Source organism: Dromiciops gliroides, chromosome 3 (genome assembly GCF_019393635.1).
Source record: "Dromiciops gliroides isolate mDroGli1 chromosome 3, mDroGli1.pri, whole genome shotgun sequence".
Taxonomy (NCBI): Eukaryota; Metazoa; Chordata; class Mammalia; order Microbiotheria; family Microbiotheriidae; genus Dromiciops; species Dromiciops gliroides.
The window spans coordinates 272,291,004-272,297,689 of record NC_057863.1 but is presented as its reverse complement, the minus strand read 5'-3'; positions in this window follow the sequence as shown (position 1 = coordinate 272,297,689).

The following is a 6,686-nucleotide window of genomic DNA, read 5'->3' as shown; positions in this document are numbered from 1 at the left end:
TTGAACTCAGGTCCTCCCAACTTCAGGGCTAGTGCTCTATCCACTGCACCACCTAGATGCCTCTACAGACATTAGGGATAGGCTCTAGCCAGCAAACAGTGCATGGAAAGAGGGTTAATGTTGTGCACCATGACAAGAAGAGGCTTCAGTTTCACACAGAAGGGCCTGACTTAGTACAGAATGTTGGAGCAAATGCCAACTTGCAAGTCTATCACTCATACACAATTCTACATCACAGATCCAAATTGTGAGGGTTAGAAATCCAGAGTGAGGGGCAGCTAGATGGCATAGTGGATAGAGCACTGGCCCTGGATTCAGGAGGATCTGAGTTCAAATCCATCCTTAGACACTTAACACTTACTAGCTGTGTGACCCTGGGCAAGTCACTTAACCCCAATTGCCTCACCAAAAAAAAAGAAAGAAAGAAAGAAATCCAGGGTGAGAAATGGTTCTGTGCTATCTAATGAGCTGAAAACATTCAGAAGCAAGCAGCATCTGTTTGGCTCTGACCCCAGTAGTGGAGCAGTATATTATTTCCAGCTGTAAACCCAATCTGAATCCTACAGAGGAATGACCAGGAGAGCAAGCCCAGACCAAAGGTGGGCATTAAGTTTTATCACTCTAAACCCACAGAGCTTGTGTCCAGCAGCACTCTATTGGAACTCCAAATGGGGCAAGCCTACAGATATGTTGCTCTGACCCAAACCCAGGTCAGAAATTTGCAGAGCTCAGACCAAGAGAGTGACAATCAGACTGCCCTAGATCAAGCCACTTTGGGAGAACTAGAAGCTTGCAGATCCCCAGACTGATATGTCCCTGAAATCCTGGCAAACAGAACACTAAATAATCCTCAAAAAATAAGTAGCAGGACCCAAGAGAACACAAGATCAATTCAAATACTCCCTGCAGAAATGCACAGAACCTGGCCCTAACATAAAATCCAAAGTAGGGAAATAGGCTGGAAGAATGAGGAAACATAAAAAGAATCTCACCATAAAGAGCAGAGGGGCAGCTAGGTGGCTCAGTGGATAAAGCACTGGCCCTGGATTCAGGAGTACATGAGTTCAAATCCGGCCTCAGACACTAGACACTTAAAAGCTGTGTGACCCTGGGCAAGACGCTTAACCCCTATTGCCCCACAAAAAAAAAAAAAAAAAAGAGTTGTTATGCTGACAGGGACACTCATGACATAAACCCAACAGAAAAGAATAACTCCAAAACATTTACAAGAAAATTCTCAAAGAAATATATAGCTTAGGCACAATTTCAACTAGAATTTCTGGAAATAATGAAGCAATAATTTTTTCTCATTCTTTTTTTTGGGGGGGGGGAGGGAGGGTGGGCAATGAGGGTTAAGTGACTTGCCCAGGGTCACACAGCTAGTAAGTATCAAATGTCTCAGTCCAGATTTGAACTCAGGTCCTCCTGAATCCAGGGCTGGTGCTTTCATTGAACCCCCTAGTTGCCCCTATCAGCAACAATTTTTAAAAGAGCTTAAAATGTTTTGATAAATAAAATAAGAGTACTACATTAAAAAAAAAAACTAGAAAATAAATGAGAGCTGGGGAAGAAAGAATTTGAAATAAAATTAGCAGCTTGGCTTAAAAGGTACAAAACCTTGCCCAACCAACAAATTCCATGAAAATTAGAATGGCTTAAATAGAAGTTAATCACCCGCAAGAGACAATAGGAAATATTAAAACAAAGTTTTAAAACCTGAAAAATAAAGGAAAATATAAGGTCTCTTACAACAAAAACAGTGCATGTGGAAAAAAGGCCAAGAAGGGATAATTTAAAAATCATCGTACAATCTGAAAGCCATGACCAAAAAGAAAAAGAAAAAGAACCTAGACATCATATTCCAAGAAGTCATGAAAAAAAACCACCCAAATCTCTTAGAACCAGAGGAGAGAGTAGAAATACAAAGAATCCAGTGATCATCTTCCAAAAAAAAAAAAAAAACCCTCAAATGAAAACTCCAAGGAATATTATAGCCAAAATCTAGAGTTTCAAGGTTTAAAGAAAATACTACAAGTAGCCAGAAAGAATTCAAGTATTGAGAAACCACAGTCAAGATCATAGAAGAAATCCATCATAAAGGATCAGAGAGTTTGGAATATGATGTTAAGAAGGAAATAGATTTAGGCTTACATCTAAAAATAATGTATCCAGAAAAAAGCTGATATAATCTCACAGTAGAAAGGGCAAACCTTTAAGAAGTAGGGGACTTCCAAACATTCCCAATGAAAAGAACAGAGTTGCATTAAAGTGTTGAAATACCCACACAGGAGATAAGAGAAACACAAAAAGGTAAACTTGAGCGGTCACACATAAGGAACTAAAGAAGGAGAAATTGTTTATGTTGTAATATAGAGAGATTATGCATCTGTCTCCAAGAAAGCCAATCATCATTAAGGGTCATAATGGGAACCTAATAATACAGAGTGTCTGGAAATGATTTTATCATGTTTTGATGATCTTGAAAGAAAATGGAAAGGTAAGGGGAAAGGAATACACCAAGGGAAAAAGAAGAGAAGGAAAGGAAAAGGAAAGTTGGAGAAAATTACCACATATAACCAGGGTATACAGGAAGGAAGGATTGGGGAAAGCAGATGACATTTGAACCTCATTCTTATCTAAACTCATCAAGGGAAGGCGGAATATACATATAGAAAACAGGAGACAAAGGGAAAAGAGAAAGGGACAAATAAGAGGGAGGATAAATGGAGGGATTAGTCCTAAGCAAAACAAACTCTAAAAAGGATAGCTAAGGAAATTTAAGAAAAAAAAAAAAAAGAAAGGGTAAGAACCAGTGAACATGCTCTTGTTAAGGAGAAAAGAAGAGGGACAGAGAAACAGAAGTAGATTGTACCAAACCTAGTGCAGTAATGCTCAGTACACTCCTCTCTCACCATCCTCTTCTTTATAAAGAAGGGGTGGAAAACAAAGAGAAGGAAAAATATAAAACAATAGGATGGAGGGGAAAGCAAAATTACCAATCACAACTGTGGATATGAATGAGATTAACTCCCCAATAAAATGGAAAATGATAGCAAAATGGATTGAAAAGCAGAATCCAACAATATTGCATTTACAAGAAATACACTTGAAGCATAAATATTCACACAGAATTAAAATAAGGGACTGAGCAAACTCTATTGTGCCTTAGTTAAAATAAAAAACTTAACTCTTATCAATTCAGTTACCAACCAAAATTCCAGAGGTCCAATGATGAAGCATGCTACTCACCTACTGTCAAAGAGATGATGGATACAGGGTACAAAGTGAGAAATACATTTTTTGGCAAGGCCAACATGAGAATTTGTTTTTCTTTTCTATGCATATGTGTTTTGTTTTTCTAAGGGTTTTGTTTTTCTTTTTTTCTTTTCTAATGTGGGGGGAGATAGGAAGAAGAGAAAATCAATGCTTTATAATTAACAAACAATAAAATAAAATAAAATTTACATCTTTGTAAAAAAAAAAGAAATAGGGTCCCACCATGTAGCAAAGTAGTATTTCCAGTTCTGCTGGTGGTTCCCCTGAGACGTGTCATGCCCAGCAGTTTCATTGTACGCTCCCACAATGGCATACTGTGGCCAGGGCCAAAAGGCAACCTCATCTTCAGATAGCTCCAAAATCACTCCCAAATTCAGGTGTCTATATGAATGAGTAAATATGCAAATAGAGGACTACTTGATTGGTTTTGATGGGTATATGAATCTTGTACTGGATATGGCAGATATTTTCTCTAAAACAAAGTTGAGGAAACATTACTACAAAATGTTGCTAATTAGAACTGTATGGTCAGTGAAGTTAAAAGATACTCAGAAGGCAAAATTTTTTCTTATTTATACTTGCTAGGTTGCAAATAGTTCTACTCATTTTCCCATATTATTTTGATCCTTCTTTTATGATATGATAATAACAATAATTGGGCTGCTCTGGGGTTTGTTTCTATTTTTAAATTTTATAAAATGTAATAAACATCTTTATTTATAGTTTGTGGTTGCTATTTTTATCCCTCCTCTCCCCCCCCCCCTGAGGTGGCAAGCAATCAGATATGGGTTATATATGTATGATTATGTAAAACATGACCATATATGTCATTTTGTTCAAGAAAACTTGATTAAAAGAAAAAAATGAAAGTGAAAAATAGCATGCTTCAGTCAGTTCCATCAGTATTAGTTCTTTCTTTGGAGGTGGATATTATGTTTCATCAATAGTCCTTTGGGATTGTCTTAGATCATTGTATTGTTGAGAATAGTCAAGTCATTCACAGTTCTTCATCAAATAATGTTGCTGTCTCTGTGTATGATGTTCTCTTGGTTCTGCTCACTTCAGTATATAATCATTTCATACATGTCTTTCCAGGCCTTTATGAAGTCACCCTACTTGTCATTTCTTATAGCACAATAATGTTTATTTCTATTTTTAAAAAATAAAATAAATAAGGAATCAGATAGTCTAAAAATTTGTAGATTATTCAGAAACTTCATGCCTTCATATTATGAATAATTTCTTAGAAATAAGAATTGGTAAGTAATAACCCTAGAAACCTCCAAATAACATCTCAAAAAAAATGAAATGGTTCATATTCTAATAGATTGGAAATAACAACTAATGCTTATATAACTCTATATAGTTTACAAAGTACTTTACATATACTACCTCATTTGATCTTTACAACAACCGTATAAGATAGGTATAATTATCCCCATTTTTCAGATAAAGAAATTGAGACTAAGACAAATTAAGTTTCCTGTTCAGTATCACACAATTAGAAAGTGAATGAAACAGAATTCAAATTCAAGTTTTCTTGACTCCAAATTCAGTGCTCTATCAACCATGCAGCCTAAAATATTTGTTACTGGCATGAAAGGATTTTTGTTTGCTTGTTTCTTGAATTGGCTAGCTGTACAATCAGGGCAAAGATCAGAATTAGTTTTAAAGGAAAAAAGATAAGGCACATAACTGAAAGAATGCAATTCCGAACTATTTAAACAAGTAAAGTGAACTTGAGAGAAACGAGAAGTGGAATGTCAGAAATTAAATTGGCACAATTATTTTATGTGGAAATATAATTCTTTTAAATCTTAGGGCACAGGATGCCCCAAATATCTTAGTTATCAAATATCTGATTTATTTGCCAAGACTAGAGAAGTGGTGACAAAGTACACACCAAGTTAGAATTAAAACTCATTTGTAAAATATAAAGAAAGATGATGGATGCCAATAAGCCATATCGTCTTATAAAGCAGTAAGAAGCAATGGAGGAGAAAACCAATTTAAAGAAAGCTTGGGAAGATACTAAACTAAGCAAAGTCAGCCCAGGAGAATTGAAGGACAAAAATTCAAAGGAAGACAATATCAGTTTAGAATATAAATTCATCTGTAAAATGTTATAAAGCAATGCCCACCTGCTAAGATGGCTGCCTATTAGACAATAATACTTTTTAGTCACCTACTCTTTATTGAACACTGTGCTAAGTGCTGATGATGTAGGAGGCAAAAAGGGGTTAAGAGAAAAACCTAATTCAACTATGAGCTCTAAGAGGGATTCACATCCCAGATTAATGGATAACTTACAAGTCAGGATGCTAAGTTCTCTTACCCACAGTAATCAGTACCCATAACAGGAACAGAGGGATCTAGGCCATGGAGACCTTAAATAAAATGACAGGCTATAGAAATTCAGACTAGAAATAAATGATAAATGAAGATGTTTTGAAACTAGTCATGGGAATCAGAAGAGACATACATATAAAAGGCCAAATTTGTCCCCAGATTCACCTTATGACGTGTAAACCCCCAAAACACACCTCCACTAAAAAAAGGTACCCACCTTGGGGGTTGGCTTAGGACCTCAGGAATTCCAAATTAGGACAGGCCCTCCCCTGTACCTCCCTAAGGTGGAGATTATTATAATGAGACTGATAATCAATTTATCCATACTATAAATATAACTATCATTTCTTTTCTTATTTGAGATACCTTTCCACTATTCTGGTTCTCTCCCTGTGGTCATTCACAGTATTTCAATAAAACTTGGGAAACTGAGTCACTGAGTCTTGTAATTCTTTTGGGACGACTCATGATCAATTTGACCCCAAATTCCATCCCACATCACTGAGAATACAAATACAAAAAAAGAAAGACAGGCCCTGTCCTCAAGGAACTTACAATCTAATGGGAAAAACAATAAACAAAAGGAAATGAGGGGGGGCGGAGCCAAGATGGCAGAGAGGAAGCAGCAAGCTGCCTGAGCTCTCCTTCTGTTCCTTCAAAACGAACATTAAATCAAGCCTCTGGACGGATTCTGAAACTACAGAACCTGCAAAGAGACAGAGAGACACAGTCCTCCAACCAGAGATAATTTAGAAGACTTCAGGAAAAGGTCGGTCTGACTCGGGCAAAAGGGAGGCCCAGCGCAGGGCAGCAACCCAGCGCCGAGGGGGTCGGGGCAAGTCAGCAGGAGCTGCGGGCCACAGCCGAACAACTGAGGCTCCCGGAACCTGGTTCAAAAATCTGGTGGCCAAGAAGGACAGTGGAAAAACCTACCTGCACCGGCCGAGAGGGCCACGAACAGCGGGAGCAGACGCTGGGGTCTGGCGCCTGGCTGGCCGAGCACAATCAGACAAGAAGTGCAGGGCGGGGGATCTCCACACACCATAAAGGCCTCAGAATAA